Source organism: Triturus cristatus, chromosome 1_1, assembly GCF_964204655.1.
Source record: "Triturus cristatus chromosome 1_1, aTriCri1.1, whole genome shotgun sequence".
Classification (NCBI taxonomy): domain Eukaryota; kingdom Metazoa; phylum Chordata; class Amphibia; order Caudata; family Salamandridae; genus Triturus; species Triturus cristatus.
The window spans coordinates 348,946,224-348,967,190 of record NC_140579.1 but is presented as its reverse complement, the minus strand read 5'-3'; positions in this window follow the sequence as shown (position 1 = coordinate 348,967,190).

Here is a 20,967-nt window from a genome sequence, read left to right as displayed (position 1 = left end):
TGTATTTCCTTCCATAGGAATCCATTGTGTGGTTTTCAGCAGAAAAGTTTCTAAGTGTGGAGTTTTAGAACTTACAAATATTCCTCTAAAATCAGCCGAGCTACGAATTTCGATTTACTCACCTGTTATCAGGAGAGACCTCAGTGATGAATCTTTAAGGCCAGTACTGATCCCGAAAAGTAATTGTAACCGTACTTACAAGTAACTTGAATTTCCTTCCATAGGCTAACATTGACTGGTTTCACTTGGAAATTCTTCTCAGTGTGGAGGTGTGGAACTCTAAAATATTCCTCTAAAACCAGCCGAACTACGAATTCAGATTTACTCAAATGTTATCAGGAGAGACCTCAGTGCTGAATCTTTAAGGCCAGTACTGATCCTGAAAAGTATTTCTAACTATACTTACCAGTAACTTGTATTTCCTTCCATAGGCTTACATTGACTGGTTTCACTTGGAAATTCTTCTAAGTGTGGAGTTTTGGAACTTTAAAATATTCCTCTAAAATCAGCCGAACTACGAATTCGGATTTATTCACCTGTTATCGGTAGACAACCCAGTGCTGCATCTTTTAGCCCAGCACTGACACTGAAAAGTAATTCTAAGCGTACTTACCAGTAACTTGTATTTCCATCCATAGGAATCCATTGTGTGGTTTTCAGCAGAAAAGTTTCTAAGTGTGGAGTTTTGGAACTTACAAATATTCCTCTAAAATCAGCCGAACTACGATTTCAGATTTACTCACCTGTCATCAGGAGCGAACCCAGTGCTGCTTCTTTTAGCCCAGCACTGACCCTGAAAAGTAATTTGAAGCGTACTTACCAGTAACTTGTATTTCCTTCCATAGGAATCCATTGTGTGGTTTTCAGCAGAAAAGTATCTAAGTGTGGAGTTTTGGAACTTACAAATATTCCTCTAAAATCAGCCGAACTACGGATTCCGATTTACTCACCTGTTATCAGGAGAGATCCCAGTGCTGCATCTTTTAGCCCAGCACTGACTCAGAAAAGTAATTCTAAGCGTACTTACCAGTAACTTGTATTTCCTTCCATAGGATCCATTGTGTGGTTTTCAGCAGAAAAGTTTCTAAGTGTGGAGTTTTGGAACTTACAAATATTCCTCTAAAATCAGCCGAACTACGAATTCCGATTTACTCACCTGTTATCGGGAGAGAAATCAGTGCTGCATCTTTTAGCCCAGCACTGACCCTGAAAAGTAATTCTAAGCGTACTTACCAGTAACTTGTATTTCCTTCCATAGGAATCCATTGTGTTGTTTTCAGCAGAAAAGTATGAAAGTGTGAAGTTTTGGAACTTACAAATATTCCTCTAAAATCAGCCGAACTACGAATTCCGATTTACTCACCTGTTATCGGGAGAGATCCCTGTGCTACATCTTTTAGCCCAGCACTGACCCTGAAAAGTAATTCTAAGTGTACTTACCAGTAACTTGTATTTCGTTCCATAGGAATCCATTGTGTGGTTTTCAGCAGAGAAGTTTCGAAGTGTGGAGTTTTGGTACTTACAAATATTCCTCTAAAATAAGCCAAACTATGATTTCCGATTTACTCACATGTCATCAGGAGAGAACTCAGTGCTGCATCTTTTAGCCCAGCAGTGACCCTGAAAAGTAATTCTAAGCGTACTTACCAGTAACTTGTATTTCCTTCCATAGGAATCCATTGTGTGGTTTTCAGCAGAAAAGTTTCTAAGTGTGGAGTTTTGGAACTTACAAATATTCCTCTAAGATCAGCCAAGCTCCGAATTTTGATTTACTCACCTGTTATCAGGAGAGACCTCAGTGCTGAATCTTTAAGGCCAGTACTGATCCCGAAAAGTAATTGTAACCGTACTTACCAGTAACTTGAATTTCCTTCCATAGGCTAACATTGACTGGTTTCACTTGGAAATTCTTCTAATTGTCGAGATTTGGACCTTTAAAATATTCCTCTAAAATCAGCCGAACTACGAATTCAGATTTACTCAAATGTTATCAGGAGAGACCTCAGTGCTGAATCTTTAAGGCCAGTACTGATCCTGAAAAGTATTTCTAACCATACTTACCAGTAACTTGTATTTCCTTCCATAGGCTTACATTGACTGGTTTCACTTGGAAATTCTTCTAAGTGTGGAGTTTTGGACCTTTAAAATATTCCTCTAAAATCAGCCGAACTACGAATTCCGATTTATTCACCTGTTATCAAGAGACAACCCAGTGCTGCAGCTTTTAGCCCAGCACTGACACTGAAAAGTAATTCTAAGCATACTTACCAGTAACTTGTATTTCCTTCCATAGGAATCCATTGTGTGGTTTTCAGCAGAAAAGTATGAAAGTGTGGAGTTTTGGAACTTACAAATATTCCTCTAAAATCAGCCGAACTACGAATTCCGATTTACTCACCGGTTATCGGGAGAGATCCCAGTGCTACATCTTTTAGCGCAGCACTGACCCTGAAAAGTAATTCTAAGCGTACTTACCAGTAACTTGTATTTCCTTCCATAGGAATCCATTGTGTGGTTTTCAGCAGAGAAGTTTCGCAGTGTGGAGTTTTGGTACTTACAAATATTCCTCTAAAATAAGCCAAACTACGAATTCCGATTTACTCACATGTCATCAGGAGAGAACTCCGTGCTGCATCTTTAAGGCCAGTACTGATCCTGAAAAGTAATTCTCTCCGTACTTACCAGTAACTTGTATTTCCTTCCATAGGAATCCATTGTGTGGTTTTCAGCAGAAAAGTATGAAAGTGTGGAATGTGTTGGAACTTACAAATATTCCTCTAAAATCAGCTGAACTACGAATTCCGATTTACTCACCTGTTATCAGGAGAGAACTCAGTGCTGCATCTTTTAGCCCAGCACTGACCCTGAAAATTAATTCTAAGCGTACTTACCAGTATCTTGTATTTCCTTCCATAGGAATCCATTGTGTGGTTTTCAGCAGAAAAGTTTCTAAGTGTGGAGTTTAGGAATTTACAAATATTCCTCTAAAATCAGCCGAACTACGAATTACGATTTACTCACCTGTTATCAGGAGAGAACTCAGTGCTGCATCTTTTAGCCCAGCACTGACCCTGAAAATTAATTCTAAGCGTACTTACCAGTAACTTGTATTTCGTTCCATAGGAATCCATTGTGTGGTTTTCAGCAGAGAAGTTTCGAAGTGTGGAGTTTTGGTACTTACAAATATTCCTCTAAAATAAGCCGAACTACGAATTCCGATTTACTCACCTGTCATCAGGAGCGAACCCAGTGCTGCTTCTTTTAGCCCAGCACTGACTCTGAAAAGTAATTCGAAGCGTACTTACCAGTAACTTGTATTTCCTTCCATAGGAATCCATTGTGTGGTTTTCAGCAGAAAAGTTTCTAAGTGTGGAGTTTTGGAACATACAAATATTCCTCTAAAATCAGCCGAACTACGAATTCCGATTTACTCACCTGTTATCAGGAGAGAACCCAGTGCTGCATCTTTTAGCCCAGCACTGACCCTGAAAAGTAATTCTAAGCGTACTTACCAGTAACTTGTATATCCTTCCATAGGAATCCATTGTGTGGTTTTCAGCAGAAAAGTTTCTAAGTGTGGAGTTTAGGAATTTACAAATATTCCTCTAAAATCAGCCGAACTACGAATTACGATTTACTCACCTGTTATCAGGAGAGAACTCAGTGCTGCATCTTTTAGCCCAGCACTGACCCTGAAAATTAATTCTAAGCGTACTTACCAGTAACTTGAATTTCCTTCCATAGGCTAACGTTGACTGGTTTCACTGGGAAATTCTTCTAAGTGTGGAGTTTTGGAACTTACAAATATTCCTCTAAAATCAGCCGAACTACGAATTTCGATTTACTTACCTGTTATCAGGAGAGACCTCAGTGCTGAATCGTTAAGGCCAGTACTGATCCTGAAAAGTAATTCTAACCATACTTACCAGTAACTTGAATTTCCTTCCATAGGCTAACATTGACTGGTTTCACTTGGAAATTCTTCTCAGTGTGGAGGTTTGGAACTCTAAAATATTCCTCTAAAATAAGCCGAACTACGAATTCCGATTTACTCACCTGTTATCAGGAGAGATCCCAGTGCTGCATCTTTTAGCCCAGCACTGACCCTAAAAAGTAATTCTAAGCGTACTTACCAGTAACTTGTATTTCCTTCCATAGGTATCCATTGTGTGGTTTTCAGCAGAGAAGTTTCTAAGTGTGGAGTTTTGGAACTTACAAATATTCCTCTAAGATCAGCCGAGCTACGAATTTCGATTTACTCACCTGTTATCAGGAGAGACCTCAGTGCTGAATCTTTAAGGCCAGTACTGATCCTGAAAAGTATTTCTAACCATACTTACCAGTAACTTGTATTTCCTTCCATAGGCTTACATTGACTGGTTTCACTTGGAAATTCTTCTAAGTGTGGAGTTTTGGAACTTTAAAATATTCATCTAAAATCAGCCGAACTACGAATTCCGATTTATTCACCTGTTATCGGTAGACAACCCAGTGCTGCATCTTTTAGCCCAGCACTGACACTGAAAAGTAATTCTAAGCGTACTTACCAGTAACTTGTATTTCCTTCCATAGGAATCCATTGTGTGGTTTTCAGCAGAAAAGTTTCTAAGTGTGTAGTTTTGGAACTTACAAATATTCCTCTAAAATCAGCCGAACTACGAATTCCGATTTACTCACCTGTCATCTGCAGTGAACCCAGTGCTGCTTCTTTTAGCCCAGCACTGACCCTGAAAAGTAATTCGAAGCGTACTTACCAGTAACTTGTATTTCCTTCCATAGGAATCCATTGTGTGGTTTTCAGCAGAAAAGTATCTAAGTGTGGAGTTTTGGAACTTACAAATATTCCTCTAAAATCAGCCGAACTACGGATTCCGATTTACTCACCTGTTATCAGGAGAGATCCCAGTGCTGCATCTTTTAGCCCAGCACTGACTCAGAAAAGTAATTCTAAGCGTACTTACCAGTAACTTGTATTTCCTTCCATAGGAATCCATTGTGTGGTTTTCAGCAGAAAAGTTTCTAAGTGTGGAGTTTTGGAACTTACAAATATTCCTCTAAAATCAGCCGAACTACGAATTCCGATTTACTCACATGTTATCAGGAGAGAAACCAGTGCTGCATCTTTTAGCCTGGCACTGACCCTGAAAAGTAATTCTAAGCGTACTTACCAGTAACTTGTATTTCCTTCCATAGGAATCCATTGTGTGGTTTTCAGCAGAAAAGTTTCTAAGTGTGGAGTTTAGGAATTTACAAATATTCCTCTAAAATCAGCCTAACTACGAATTACGATTTACTCACCTGTTATCAGGAGAGAACTCAGTGCTGCATCTTTTAGCCCAGCACTGACCCTGAAAATTAATTCTAAGCATACTTACCAGTAACTTGTATTTCCTTCCATAGGAATCCATTGTGTGGTTTTCAGCAGAAAAGTATGAAAGTGTGGAGTTTTGGAACTTACAAATATTTCACTAAAATCAGCCGAACTACGAATTCCGATTTACTCACCTGTTATCGGGAGAGATCCCAGTGCTACATCTTTTAGCCCAGCACTGACCCTGAAAAGTAATTCTAAGCGTACTTACCAGTAACTCGTATTGCGTTCCATAGGAATCCATTGTGTGGTTTTCAGCAGAGAAGTTTCGAAGTGTGGAGTTTTGGTACTTACAAATATTCCTCTAAAATAAGCCAAACTACGAATTCCGATTTACTCACATGTCATCAGGAGAGAACTCAGTGCTGCATCTTTTAGCCCAGCAGTGACCCTGAATAGTAATTCTAAGCGTACTTACCAGTAACTTGTATTTCCTTCCATAGGAATCCATTGTGTGGTTTTCAGCAGAAAAGTTTCTAAGTGTGGAGTTTTGGAACTTACAAATATTCCTCTAAAATCAGCTGAATTACAAATTCCGATTTACTCTCCTGTTATCAGGAGAGAACCCAGTGCTGCATCTTTTAGCCCAGCACTGACCCTGAAAAGTAATTCTAAGCGTACTTACCAGTAGCTTGTATTTCCTTCCATAGGAATCCATTGTGTGGTTTTCAGCAGAAAAGTTTCTAAGTGTGGAGTTTTGGAACTTACAAATATTCCTCTAAGATCAGCCGAGCTCCGAATTTTGATTTACTCACCTGTTATCAGGAGAGACCTCAGTGCTGAATCTTTAAGGCCAGTACTGATCCCGAAAAGTAATTGTAACCGTACTTATCAGTAACTTGAATTTCCTTCCATAGGCTAACATTGACTGGTTTCACTTGGAAATTCTTCTAAGTGTGGAGATTTGGACCTTTAAAATATTCCTCTAAAATCAGCCGAACTACGAATTCAGATTTACTCAAATGTTATCAGGAGAGACCTCAGTGCTGAATCTTTAAGGCCAGTACTGATCCTGAAAAGTATTTCTAACCATACTTACCAGTAACTTGTATTTCCTTCCATAGGCTTACATTGACTGGTTTCACTTGGAAATTCTTCTCAGTGTGGAGGTTTGGAACTCTAAAATATTCCTCTAAAATCAGCTGAACTACGAATTCCAATTTACTCAAATGTTATCAGGAGAGACCTCAGTGCTGAAGCTTTAAGGCCAGTACTGATCCTGAAAAGTAATTCTAACCGTACTTACCAGTAACTTGTATTTCCTTCCATAGGAATCCATTGTGTGGTTTTCAGCAGAAAAGTTTCTAAGTGTGGAGTTTTGGAACTTACAAATATTCCTCTAAAATCAGCCGAACTACGAATTCCGATTTACTCACCTGTTATCAGGAGAGAACCCAGTGCTGCATCTTTTAGCCCAGCACTGACCCTGAAAAGTAATTCTAAGCGTACTTACCAGTAACTTGTATATCCTCCCATAGGAATCCATTGTGTGGTTTTCAGCAGAAAAGTTTCTAAGTGTGGAGTTTAGGAATTTACAAATATTCCTCTAAAACCAGCCGAACTACGAATTACGATTTACTCACCTGTTATCAGGAGAGAACTCAGCGCTGCATCTTTTAGCCCAGTACTGACCCTGAAAATTAATTCTAAGCATACTTACCAGTAACTTGTATTTCCTTCCATAGGAATCCATTGTGTGGTTTTCAGCAGAAAAGTATCTAAGTGTGGAGTTTTGGAACTTACAAATATTCCTCTAAAATCAGCCGAACTACGGATTCCGATTTACTCACCTGTTATCAGGAGAGATCCCAGTGCTGCTTCTTTTAGCCCAGCACTGACCCTGAAAAGTAATTCGAAGCGTACTTACCAGTAACTTGTATTTCCTTCCATAGGAATCCATTGTGTGGTTTTCAGCAGAAAAGTATCTAAGTGTGGAGTTTTGGAACTTACAAATATTCCTCTAAAATCAGCCGAACTACGGATTCCGATTTACTCACCTGTTATCAGGAGAGAAACCAGTGCTGCATCTTTTAGCCCAGCACTGACCCTGAAAAGTAATTCTAAGCGTACTTACCAGTAACTTGTATTTCCTTCCATAGGAATCCATTGTGTGGTTTTCAGCAGAAAAGTTTCTAAGTGTGGAGTTTAGGAATTTACAAATATTCCTCACAAAATCAGCCTAACTACGAATTACGATTTACTCACCTGTTATCAGGAGAGAACTCAGTGCTGCATCTTTTAGCCCAGCACTGACCCTGAAAATTAATTCTAAGCATACTTACCAGTAACTTGTAATTCCTTCCATAGGAATCCATTGTGTGGTTTTCAGCAGAAAAGTATGAAAGTGTGGAGTTTTGGAACTTACAAATATTTCTCTAAAATCAGCCGAACTACAAATTCCGATTTACTCACCTGTTATCGGGAGAGATCCCAGTGCTACATCTTTTAGCCCAGCACTGACCCTGAAAAGTAATTCTAAGCGTACTTACCAGTAACTTGTATTGCGTTCCATAGGAATCCATTGTGTGGTTTTCAGCAGAGAAGTTTCGAAGTGTGGAGTTTTGGTACTTACAAATATTCCTCTAAAATAAGCCAAACTACGAATTCCGATTTACTCACATGTCATCAGGAGAGAACTCAGTGCTGCATCTTTTAGCCCAGCAGTGACCCTGAAAAGTAATTCTAAGCGTACTTACCAGTAACTTGTATTTCCTTCCATAGGAATCCATTGTGTGGTTTTCAGCAGAAAAGTTTCTAAGTGTGGAGTTTTGGAACTTACAAATATTCCTCTAAAATCAGCCGAATTACGAATTCCGATTTACTCTCCTGTTATCAGGAGAGAACCCAGTGCTGCATCTTTTAGCCCAGCACTGACCCTGAAAAGTAATTCTAAGCGTACTTACCAGTAGCTTGTATTTCCTTCCATAGGAATCCATTGTGTGGTTTTCAGCAGAAAAGTTTCTAAGTGTGGAGTTTTGGAACTTACAAATATTCCTCTAAGATCATCCGAGCTCCGAATTTTGATTTACTCACCTGTTATCAGGAGAGACCTCAGTGCTGAATCTTTAAGGCCAGTACTGATCCCGAAAAGTAATTGTAACCGTACTTACCAGTAACTTGAATTTCCTTCCATAGGCTTACATTGACTGGTTTCACTTGGAAATTCTTCTCAGTGTGGAGGTTTGGAACTCTAAAATATTCCTCTAAAATCAGCTGAACTACGAATTCCAATTTACTCAAATGTTATCAGGAGACACCTCAGTGCTGAAGCTTTAAGGCCAGTATTGATCCTGAAAAGTAATTCTAACCGTACTTACCAGTAACTTGTATTTCCTTCCATAGGAATCCATTGTGTGGTTTTCAGCAGAAAAGTTTCTAAGTGTGGAGTTTTGGAACTTACAAATATTCCTCTAAAATCAGCCGAACTACGAATTCCGATTTACTCACCTGTTATCAGGAGAGAACCCAGTGCTGCATCTTTTAGCCCAGCACTGACCCTGAAAAGTAATTCTAAGCGTACTTACCAGTAACTTGTATATCCTTCCATAGGAATCCATTGTGTGGTTTTCAGCAGAAAAGTTTCTAAGTGTGGAGTTTAGGAATTTACAAATATTCCTCTAAAATCAGCCGAACTACGAATTACGATTTACTCACCTGTTATCAGGAGAGAACTCAGTGCTGCATCTTTTAGCCCAGCACTGACCCTGAAAATTAATTCTAAGCGTACTTACCAGTAACTTGAATTTCCTTCCATAGGCTAACATTGACTGGTTTCACTGGGAAATTCTTCTAAGTGTGGAGTTTTGGAACTTACAAATATTCCTCTAAAATCAGCCGAACTACGAATTTCGATTTACTCACCTGTTATCAGGAGAGACCTCAGTGCTGAATCGTTAAGGCCAGTACTGATCCTGAAAAGTAATTCTAACCATACTTACCAGTAACTTGAATTTCCTTCCATAGGCTAACATTGACTGGTTTCACTTGGAAATTCTTCTCAGTGTGGAGGTTTGGAACTCTAAAATATTCCTCTAAAATAAGCCGAACTACGAATTCCGATTTACTCACCTGTTATCAGGAGAGATCCCAGTGCTGCATCTTTTAGCCCAGCACTGACCCTAAAAAGTAATTCTAAGCGTACTTACCAGTAACTTGTATTTCCTTCCATAGGTATCCATTGTGTGGTATTCAGCAGAGAAGTTTCTAAGTGTGGAGTTTTGGACCTTACAAATATTCCTCTAGGATCAGCCGAGCTACGAATTTCGATTTACTCACCTGTTATCAGGAGAGACCTCAGTGCTGAATCTTTAAGGCCAGTACTGATCCTGAAAAGTATTTCTAACCATACTTACCAGTAACTTGTATTTCCTTCCATAGGCTTACATTGACTGGTTTCACTTGGAAATTCTTCTAAGTGTGGAGTTTTGGAACTTACAAATATTCCTCTAAAATCAGCCGAACTACGAATTCCGATTTACTCACCTGTCATCAGGAGTGAACCCAGTGCTGCTTCTTTTAGCCCAGCACTGACCCTGAAAAGTAATTCGAAGCGTACTTACCAGTAACTTGTATTTCCTTCCATTTGGAATCCATTGTGTGGTTTTCAGAAGAAAAGTATCTAAGTGTGGAGTTTTGGAACTTACAAATATTCCTCTAAAATCAGCCGAACTACGGATTCCGATTTACTCACCTGTTATCAGGAGAGATCCCAGTGCTGCATCTTTTAGCCCAGCACTGACTCAGAAAAGTAATTCTAAGCGTACTTACCAGTAACTTGTATTTCCTTCCATAGGAATCCATTGTGTGGTTTTCAGCAGAAAAGTTTCTAAGTGTGGAGTTTTGGAACTTACAAATATTCCTCTAAAATCAGCCGAACTACGAATTCCGATTTACTCACCTGTTATCAGGAGAGAAACCAGTGCTGCATCTTTTAGCCCAGCACTGACCCTGAAAAGTAATTCTAAGCGTACTTACCAGTAACTTGTATTTCCTTCTATAGGAATCCATTGTGTGGTTTTCAGCAGAAAAGTTTCTAAGTGTGGAGTTTAGGAATTTACAAATATTCCTCTAAAATCAGCCTAACTACGAATTACGATTTACTCACCTGTTATCAGGAGAGAACTCAGTGCTGCATCTTTTAGCCCAGCACTGACCCTGAAAATTAATTCTAAGCATACTTACCAGTAACTTGTATTTCCTTCCATAGGAATCCATTGTGGGGTTTTCAGCAGAAAAGTATGAAAGTGTGGAGTTTTGGAACTTACAAATATTTCTCTAAAATCAGCCGAACTACGAATTCCGATTTACTCACCTGTTATCGGGAGAGATCTCAGTGCTACATCTTTTAGCCCAGCACTGACCCTGAAAAGTAATTCTAAGCATACTTACCAGTAACTTGTATTGCGTTCCATAGGAATCCATTGTGTGGTTTGCAGCAGAGAAGTTTCGAAGTGTGGAGTTTTGGTACTTACAAATATTCCTCTAAAATAAGCCATACTACGAATTCCGATTTACTCACATGTCATCAGGAGAGAACTCAGTGCTGCATCTTTTAGCCCAGTAGTGACCCTGAAAAGTAATTCTAAGCGTACTTACCAGTAACTTGTATTTCCTTCCATAGGAATCCATTGTGTGGTTTTCAGCAGAAAAGTTTCTAAGTGTGGAGTTTTGGAACTTACAAATATTCCTCTAAAATCAGCTGAATTACGAATTCCGATTTACTCTCCTGTTATCAGGAGAGAACCCAGTGCTGCATCTTTTAGCCCAGCACTGACCCTGAAAAGTAATTCTAAGCGTACTTACCAGTAGCTTGTATTTCCTTCCATAGGAATCCATTGTGTGGTTTTCAGCAGAAAAGTTTCTAAGTGTGGAGTTTTGGAACTTACAAATATTCCTCTAAGATCAGCCGAGCTCCGAATTTTGATTTACTCACCTGTTATCAGGAGAGACCTCAGTGCTGAATCTTTAAGGCCAGTACTGATCCCAAAAAGTAATTGTAACCGTACTTACCAGTAACTTGAATTTCCTTCCATAGGCTAACATTGACTGGTTTCACTTGGAAATTCTTCTAAGTGTGGAGATTTGGACCTTTAAAATATTCCTCTAAAATCAGCCGAACTACGAATTCAGATTTACTCAAATGTTATCAGGAGAGACCTCAGTGCTGAATCTTTAAGGCCAGTACTGATCCTGAAAAGTATTTCTAACCATACTTACCAGTAACTTGTATTTCCTTCCATAGGCTTACATTGACTGGTTTCACTTGGAAATTCTTCTCAGTGTGGAGGTTTGGAACTCTAAAATATTCCTCTAAAATCAGCTGAACTACGAATTCCAATTTACTCAAATGTTATCAGGAGAGACCTCAGTGCTGAAGCTTTAAGGCCAGTACTGATCCTGAAAAGTAATTCTAACCGTACTTACCAGTAACTTGTATTTCCTTCCATAGGAATCCATTGTGTGGTTTTCAGCAGAAAAGTTTCTAAGTGTGGAGTTTTGGAACTTACAAATATTCCTCTAAAATCAGCCGAACTACGAATTCCGATTTACTCACCTGTTATCAGGAGAGAACCCAGTGCTGCATCTTTTAGCCCAGCACTGACCCTGAAAAGTAATTCTAAGCGTACTTACCAGTAACTTGTATATCCTTCCATAGAAATCCATTGTGTGGTTTTCAGCAGAAAAGTTTCTAAGTGTGGAGTTTAGGAATTTACAAATATTCCTCTAAAATCAGCCGAACTACGAATTACGATTTACTCACCTGTTATCAGGAGAGAACTCAGTGCTGAATCGTTAAGGCCAGTACTGATCCTGAAAAGTAATTCTAACCATACTTACCAGTAACTTGAATTTCCTTCCATAGGCTAACATTGACTGGTTTCACTTGGAAATTCTTCTCAGTGTGGAGGTTTGGAACTCTAAAATATTCCTCTAAAATAAGCCGAACTACGAATTCCGATTTACTCACCTGTTATCAGGAGAGATCCCAGTGCTGCATCTTTTAGCCCAGCACTGACCCTAAAAAGTAATTCTAAGCGTACTTACCAGTAACTTGTATTTCCTTCCATAGGTATCCATTGTGTGGTTTTCAGCAGAGAAGTTTCTAAGTGTGGAGTTTTGGACCTTACAAATATTCCTCTAGGATCAGCCGAGCTACGAATTTCGATTTACTCACCTGTTATCAGGAGAGACCTCAGTGCTGAATCTTTAAGGCCAGTACTGATCCTGAAAAGTATTTCTAACCATACTTACCAGTAACTTGTATTTCCTTCCATAGGCTTACATTGACTGGTTTCACTTGGAAATTCTTCTAAGTGTGGAGTGTTGGAACTTTAAAATATTCATCTAAAATCAGCCGAACTACGAATTCCGATTTATTCACCTGTTATCGGTAGACAACCCAGTGCTGCATCTTTTAGCCCAGCACTGACCCTGAAAAGTAATTCGAAGCGTACTTACCAGTAACTTGTATTTCCTTCCATAGGAATCCATTGTGTGGTTTTCAGCAGAAAAGTATCTAAGTGTGGAGTTTTGGAACTTACAAATATTCCTCTAAAATCAGCCGAACTACGGATTCCGATTTACTCACCTGTTATCAGGAGAGATCCCAGTGCTGCATCTTTTAGCCCAGCACTGACTCAGAAAAGTAATTCTAAGCGTACTTACCAGTAACTTGTATTTCCTTCCATAGGAATCCATTGTGTGGTTTTCAGCAGAAACGTTTCAAAGTGTGGAGTTTTGGAACTTACAAATATTCCTCTAAAATCAGCCGAACTACGAATTCCGATTTACTCACATGTTATCAGGAGAGAAACCAGTGCTGCATCTTTTAGCCTGGCACTGACCCTGAAAAGTAATTCTAAGCGTACTTACCAGTAACTTGTATTTCCTTCCATAGGAATCCATTGTGTGGTTTTCAGCAGAAAAGTTTCTAAGTGTGGAGTTTAGGAATTTACAAATATTCCTCTAAAATCAGCCTAACTACGAATTACGATTTACTCACCTGTTATCAGGAGAGAACTCAGTGCTGCATCTTTTAGCCCAGCACTGACCCTGAAAATTAATTCTAAGCATACTTACCAGTAACTTGTATTTCCTTCCATAGGAATCCATTGTGTGGTTTTCAGCAGAAAAGTATGAAAGTGTGGAGTTTTGGAACTTACAAATATTTCTCTAAAATCAGCCGAACTACGAATTCCGATTTACTCACCTGTTATCGGGAGAGATCCCAGTGCTACATCTTTTAGCCCAGCACTGACCCTGAAAAGTAATTCTAAGCGTACTTACCAGTAACTCGTATTGCGTTCCATAGGAATCCATTGTGTGGTTTTCAGCAGAGAAGTTTCGAAGTGTGGAGTTTTGGTACTTACAAATATTCCTCTAAAATAAGCCAAACTACGAATTCCGATTTACTCACATGTCATCAGGAGAGAACTCAGTGCTGCATCTTTTAGCCCAGCAGTGACCCTGAAAAGTAATTCTAAGCGTACTTACCAGTAACTTGTATTTCCTTCCATAGGAATCCATTGTGTGGTTTTCAGCAGAAAAGTTTCTAAGTGTGGAGTTTTGGAACTTACAAATATTCCTCTAAAATCAGCTGAATTACAAATTCCGATTTACTCTCCTGTTATCAGGAGAGAACCCAGTGCTGCATCTTTTAGCCCAGCACTGACCCTGAAAAGTAATTCTAAGCGTACTTACCAGTAGCTTGTATTTCCTTCCATAGGAATCCATTGTGTGGTTTTCAGCAGAAAAGTTTCTAAGTGTGGAGTTTTGGAACTTACAAATATTCCTCTAAGATCAGCCGAGCTCCGAATTTTGATTTACTCACCTGTTATCAGGAGAGACCTCAGTGCTGAATCTTTAAGGCCAGTACTGATCCCGAAAAGTAATTGTAACCGTACTTACCAGTAACTTGAATTTCCTTCCATAGGCTAACATTGACTGGTTTCACTTGGAAATTCTTCTAAGTGTGGAGATTTGGACCTTTAAAATATTCCTCTAAAATCAGCCGAACTACGAATTCAGATTTACTCAAATGTTATCAGGAGAGACCTCAGTGCTGAATCTTTAAGGCCAGTACTGATCCTGAAAAGTATTTCTAACCATACTTACCAGTAACTTGTATTTCCTTCCATAGGCTTACATTGACTGGTTTCACTTGGAAATTCTTCTCAGTGTGGAGGTTTGGAACTCTAAAATATTCCTCTAAAATCAGCTGAACTACGAATTCCAATTTACTCAAATGTTATCAGGAGAGACCTCAGTGCTGAAGCTTTAAGGCCAGTACTGATCCTGAAAAGTAATTCTAACCGTACTTACCAGTAACTTGTATTGCGTTCCATAGAAATCCATTGTGTGGTTTTCAGCAGAGAAGTTTCGAAGTGTGGAGTTTTGGTACTTACAAATATTCCTCTAAAATAAGCCAAACTACGAATTCCGATTTACTCACATGTCATCAGGAGAGAACTCAGTGCTGCATCTTTTAGCCCAGCAGTGACCCTGAAAAGTAATTCTAAGCGTACTTACCAGTAACTTGTATTTCCTTCCATAGGAATCCATTGTGTGGTTTTCAGCAGAAAAGTTTCTAAGTGTGGAGTTTTGGAACTTACAAATATTCCTCTAAAATCAGCTGAATTACGAATTCCGATTTACTCTCCTGTTATCAGGAGAGAACCCAGTGCTACATCTTTTAGCCCAGCACTGACCCTGAAAAGTAATTCTAAGCGTAATTACCAGTAGCTTGTATTTCCTTCCATAGGAATCCATTGTGTGGTTTTCAGCAGAAAAGTTTCTAAGTGTGGAGTTTTGGAACTTACAAATATTCCTCTAAGATCAGCCGAGCTCCGAATTTTGATTTACTCACCTGTTATCAGGAGAGACCTCAGTGCTGAATCTTTAAGGCCAGTACTGATCCCAAAAAGTAATTGTAACCGTACTTACCAGTAACTTGAATTTCCTTCCATAGGCTAACATTGACTGGTTTCACTTGGAAATTCTTCTAAGTGTGGAGATTTGGACCTTTAAAATATTCCTCTAAAATCAGCCGAACTACGAATTCAGATTTACTCAAATGTTATCAGGAGAGACCTCAGTGCTGAATCTTTAAGGCCAGTACTGATCCTGAAAAGTATTTCTAACCATACTTACCAGTAACTTGTATTTCCTTCCATAGGCTTACATTGACTGGTTTCACTTGGAAATTCTTCTCAGTGTGGAGGTTTGGAACTCTAAAATATTCCTCTAAAATCAGCTGAACTACGAATTCCAATTTACTCAAATGTTATCAGGAGAGACCTCAGTGCTGAAGCTTTAAGGCCAGTACTGATCCTGAAAAGTAATTCTAACCGTACTTACCAGTAACTTGTATTTCCTTCCATAGGAATCCATTGTGTGGTTTTCAGCAGAAAAGTTTCTAAGTGTGGAGTTTTGGAACTTACAAATATTCCTCTAAAATAAGCCGAACTACGAATTCCGATTTACTCACCTGTTATCAGGAGAGACCTCATTGCTGAATCTTTAAGGCCAGTACTGATCCTGAAAAGCAATTCTAACCGTACTTACCAGTAACTTGAATTTCATTTCATAGGCTAACATTGACTGGTTTCACTGGGAAATTCTTCTAAGTGTGGAGTTTTGGAACTTACAAATATTCCTCTAAAATCAGCCGAACTACGAATTCCGATTTACTCACCTGTCATCAGGAGAGAACTCAGTGCTGCATCTTTTAGCCCAGCAGTGACCCTGAAAAGTAATTCTAAGCGTACTTACCAGTAACTTGTATTTCCTTCCATAGGAATCCATTGTGTGGTTTTCAGCAGAAAAGTTTCTAAGTGTGGAGTTTTGGAACTTACAAATATTCCTCTAAAATCAGCTGAATTACGAATTCCGATTTACTCTCCTGTTATCAGGAGAGAACCCCGTGCTGCATCTTTTAGCCCAGCACTGACCCTGAAAAGTAATTCTAAGCGTACTTACCAGTAGCTTGTATTTCCTTCCATAGGAACCCATTGTGTGGTTTTCAGCAGAAAAGTTTCTAAGTGTGGAGTTTTGGAACTTACAAATATTCCTCTAAAATCAGCCGAGCTACGAATTTCGATTTACTCACCTGTTATCAGGAGAGACCTCAGTGATGAATCTTTAAGGCCAGTACTGATCCCGAAAAGAAATTGTAACCGTACTTACCAGTAACTTGAATTTCCTTCCATAGGCTAACATTGACTGGTTTCACTTGGAAATTCTTCTCAGTGTGGAGGTTTGGAACTCTAAAATATTCCTCTAAAATCAGCCGAACTACGAATTCAGATTTACTCAAATGTTATCAGGAGAGACCTCAGTGCTGAATCTTTAAGGCCAGTACTGATCCTGAAAAGTATTTCTAACCATACTTACCAGTAACTTGTATTTCCTTCCATAGGATTACATTGACTAGTTTCACTTGGAAATTCTTCTAAGTGTGGAGTTTTGGAACTTTAAAATATTCCTCTAAAATCAGCCGAACTACGAATTCCGATTTATTCACCTGTTATCGGTAGACAACCCAGTGCTGCATCTTTTAGCCCAGCACTGACACTGAAAAGTAATTCTAAGCATACTTACCAGTAACTTGTATTTCCTTCCATAGGAATCCATTGTGTGGTTTTCAGCAGAAAAGTTTCTAAGTGTGTAGTTTTGGAACTTACAAATATTCCTCTAAAATCAGCCGAACTACGAGTTCCGATTTACTCACCTGTCATCAGGAGCGAACCCAGTGCTGCTTCTTTTAGCCCAGCACTGACCCTGAAAAGTAATTCGAAGCGTACTTACCAGTAACTTGTATTTCCTTCCATAGGAATCCATTGTGTGGTTTTCAGCAGAAAAGTATCTAAGTGTGGAGTTTTGGAACTTACAAATATTCCTCTAAAATCAGCCGAACTACGGATTCCGATTTACTCACCTGTTATCAGGAGAGATCCCAGTGCTGCATCTTTTAGCCCAGCACTGACTCAGAAAAGTAATTCTAAGCGTACTTACCAGTAACTTGTATTTCCTTCCATAGGAATCCATTGTGTGGTTTTCAGCAGAAAAGTTTCTAAGTGTGGAGTTTTGGAACTTACAAATATTCCTCTAAAATCAGCCGAACTACGAATTCCGATTTACTCACCTGTTATCAGGAGAGAAACCAGTGCTGCATCTTTTAGCCCAGCACTGACCCTGAAAAGTAATTCTAAGCGTACTTACCAGTAACTTGTATTTCCTTCCATAGGAATCCATTGTGTGGTTTTCAGCAGAAAAGTGTCTAAGTGTGGAGTTTTGGAACTTACAAATATTCCTCTAAAATCAGCCGAACTACGAATTCCAATTTACTCACCTGTTATCAGGAGCGAACCCAGTGCTGCTTCTTTTAGCCCAGCACTGACCCTGAAAAGTAATTCGAAGCGTACTTACCAGTAACTTGTATTTCCTTCCATAGGAATCCATTGTGTGGTTTTCAGCAGAAAAGTGTCTGTGTGGAATTTTGGACCTTACAAATAATCCTCTAAAATCAGCCGAACTACGGATTCCGATTTACTCACCTGTTATCAGGAGAGATCCCAGTGCTGCATCTTTTAGCCCAGCACTGACCCTGAAAAGTAATTCTAAGCGTACTTACTAGTAACTTGTATTTCCTTCCATAGGAATCCATTGTGTGGTTTTCAGCAGAGAAGTTTCTAAGTGTGGAGTTTGGGAACTTACAAATATTCCTCTAAAATCAGCCAAACTACGAATTCTGATTTAGTAACCTGTTATCAAGAGAGAACACAGTGCTGCATCTTTTAGCCCAGCACTGACCCTGAAAATTAATTCTAAGCGTACTTACCAGTAACTTGTATTTCCTTCCATAGGAATCCATTGTGTGGTTTTCAGCAGAAAAGTACGAAAATGTGGAGTTTTGGAACTTACAAATATTCCTCTAAAATCAGCCGAACTACAAATTCTGATTTACTCACCTGTTATCAGGAGAGATCCCAGTGCTACATCTTTTAGCCCAGCACTGACCCTGAAAAGTAATTCTATGCGTACTTACCAGTAACTTGTATTTCCTTCCATAGGAATCCATTGTGTGGTTTTCAGCAGAGAAGTTTCGAAGTGTGGAGTTTTGGTACTTACAAATATTCCTCTAAAATAAGCCAAACTACGAATTCCGATTTACTCACATGTCATCAGGAGAGAACTCAGTGCTGCATCTTTTAGCCCAGCACTGACCCTGAAAAGTAATTCTAAGCGTACTTACCAGTAGCTTTTATTTCCTTCCATAGGAATCCATTGTGTGGTTTTCAGCAGAAAAGTTTTTAAGTTTGGAGGTTTGAAACTTACAAATATTCCTCTAAAATCAGCCAAACTACGAATTTCGATTTACTCACCTGTTATCAGGAGAGACCTCAGTGCTGAATCTTTAAGGCCAGTACTGATCCTGAAAAGTAATTCTAACCATACTTACCAGTAACTTGAATTTCCTTCCATAGGCTAACATTGACTGGTTTCACTTGGAAATTCTTCTCAGTGTGGAGGTTTGGAACTCTAAAATATTCCTCTAAAATCAGCCGAACTACGAATTCCGATTTACTCAAATGTTATCAGGACAGACCTCAGTGCTGAAGCTTTAAGACCAGTACTGATCCTGAAAAGTAATTCTAACCGTACTTACCAGTAACTTGTATTTCCTTCCATAGGCTTACATTGACTGGTTTCACTTGGAAATTCTTCTAAGGGTGGAGTTTCGGAACTTTAAAATATTCCTCTAAAATCAGCCGAACTACGAATTCCGATTTACTCACCTGTTATCAGGAGAGAACTCAGTGCTGCATCTTTTAGCCCAGCACTGACCCTGAAAAGTAATTCTAAGCGTACTTACCAGTAACTTGTATTTCCTTCCATAGGAATCCATTGTATGGTTTTCAGAAGAAAAGTTTCGAAGTGTGGAGTTTTGGAACTTACAAATATTCCTCTAAAATCAGCCGAACTACGAATTCCGATTTACTCACCTGTTATCAGGAGAGAACCCAGTGCTGCATCTTTTAGCCCAGCACTGACCCTGAAAAGTAATTCTAAGCGTACTTACCAGTAACTTGTATTTCCTTCCATAGGAATCCATTGTGTGGTTTTCAGCAGAAAAGTTTCTAAGTGTGGAGTTTTGGAACTTACAAATATTCCTCTAAAATCAGCCGAATTACGATTTACTCTCCTGTTATCAGTAGAAAACCCAGTGCTGCAGTTTTTTAGCCCCGCACTGGCCCTGAAAAGTAATTCTAAGCATACTTACCAGTAGCTTGTATTTCCTTCCATAGGAATCCATTGTGTGGTTTTCAGCAGAAAAGTTTCTAAGTGTGGAGTTTTGGAACTTACAAATATTCCTCTAAAATCAGCCGAACTCCGAATTTCGATTTACTCACATGTTATCAGGAGAGAACACAGTGCTGCATCTTTTAGCCCAGCACTGACCCTGAAAAGTAATTCTAAGCGTACTTACCAGTAACTTGAACTTCCTTCCATAGGCTAACATTGACTGGTTTCACTTGGAAATTCTTCTCAGTGTGGAGGTTCGGAACTCTAAAATATTCCACTAAAATCAGCCGAACTACGAATTCCGATTCACTCACTTGTTATCGGGAGAGAACACAGTGCTGCATCTTTTAGCCCAGCACTGACCCTGAAAAGTAATTCTAAGCGTACTTACCAGTAACTTGTATTTCCTTCCGTAGGAATCCATTGTGTGGTTTTCAGCAGAGAAGTTTCTAAGTGTGGAGTTTTGGAACTTACAAATATTCCTCTAAAATCAGCCAAACTACGAATTCTGATTTAGTAACCTGTTATCAAGAGAGAACACAGTGCTGCATCTTTTAGCCCAGCACTGACCCTGAAAATTAATTCTAAGCGTACTTACCAGTAACTTGTATGTCCTTCCATAGGAATCCATTGCATGGTTTTCAGCAGAAAAGTACGAAAATGTGGAGTTTTGGAACTTACAAATATTCCTCTAAAATCAGCCAAACTACAAATTCCGATTTACTCACCTGTTATTAGGAGAGATCAGAGTGCTACATCTTTTAGCCCAGCACTGACCCTGAAAAGTAATTCTATGCGTACTTACCAGTAACTTGTATTTCCTTCCATAGGAATCCATTGTTTGGTTTTCAGCAGAGAAGTTTCGAAGTGTGGAGTTTTGGTACTTACAAATATTCCTCTAAAATAAGCCAAACTGCGAATTCCGATTTACTCACATGTCATCAGGAGAGAACTCAGTGCTGCATCTTTTAGCCCAGCACTGACCCTGAAAAGTAATTCTAAGCGTACTTACCAGTAGCTTTTATTTCCTTCCATAGGAATCCATTGTGTGGTTTTCAGCAGAAAAGTTTTTAAGTTTGGAGGTTTGGAACTTACTAATATTCCTCTAAAATCAGCCGAATTACGATTTACTCTCCTGTTATCAGTAGAAATCCCAGTGCTGCATTTTTTAGCCCAGCACTGACCCTGAAAAGAAATTCTAAGCGTACTTACCAGTAACTTGTATTTCCTTCAATAGGAATCCATTGTGTGGTTTTCAGCAGAAAAGTTTCTAAGTGTGGAGTTTTGGAACT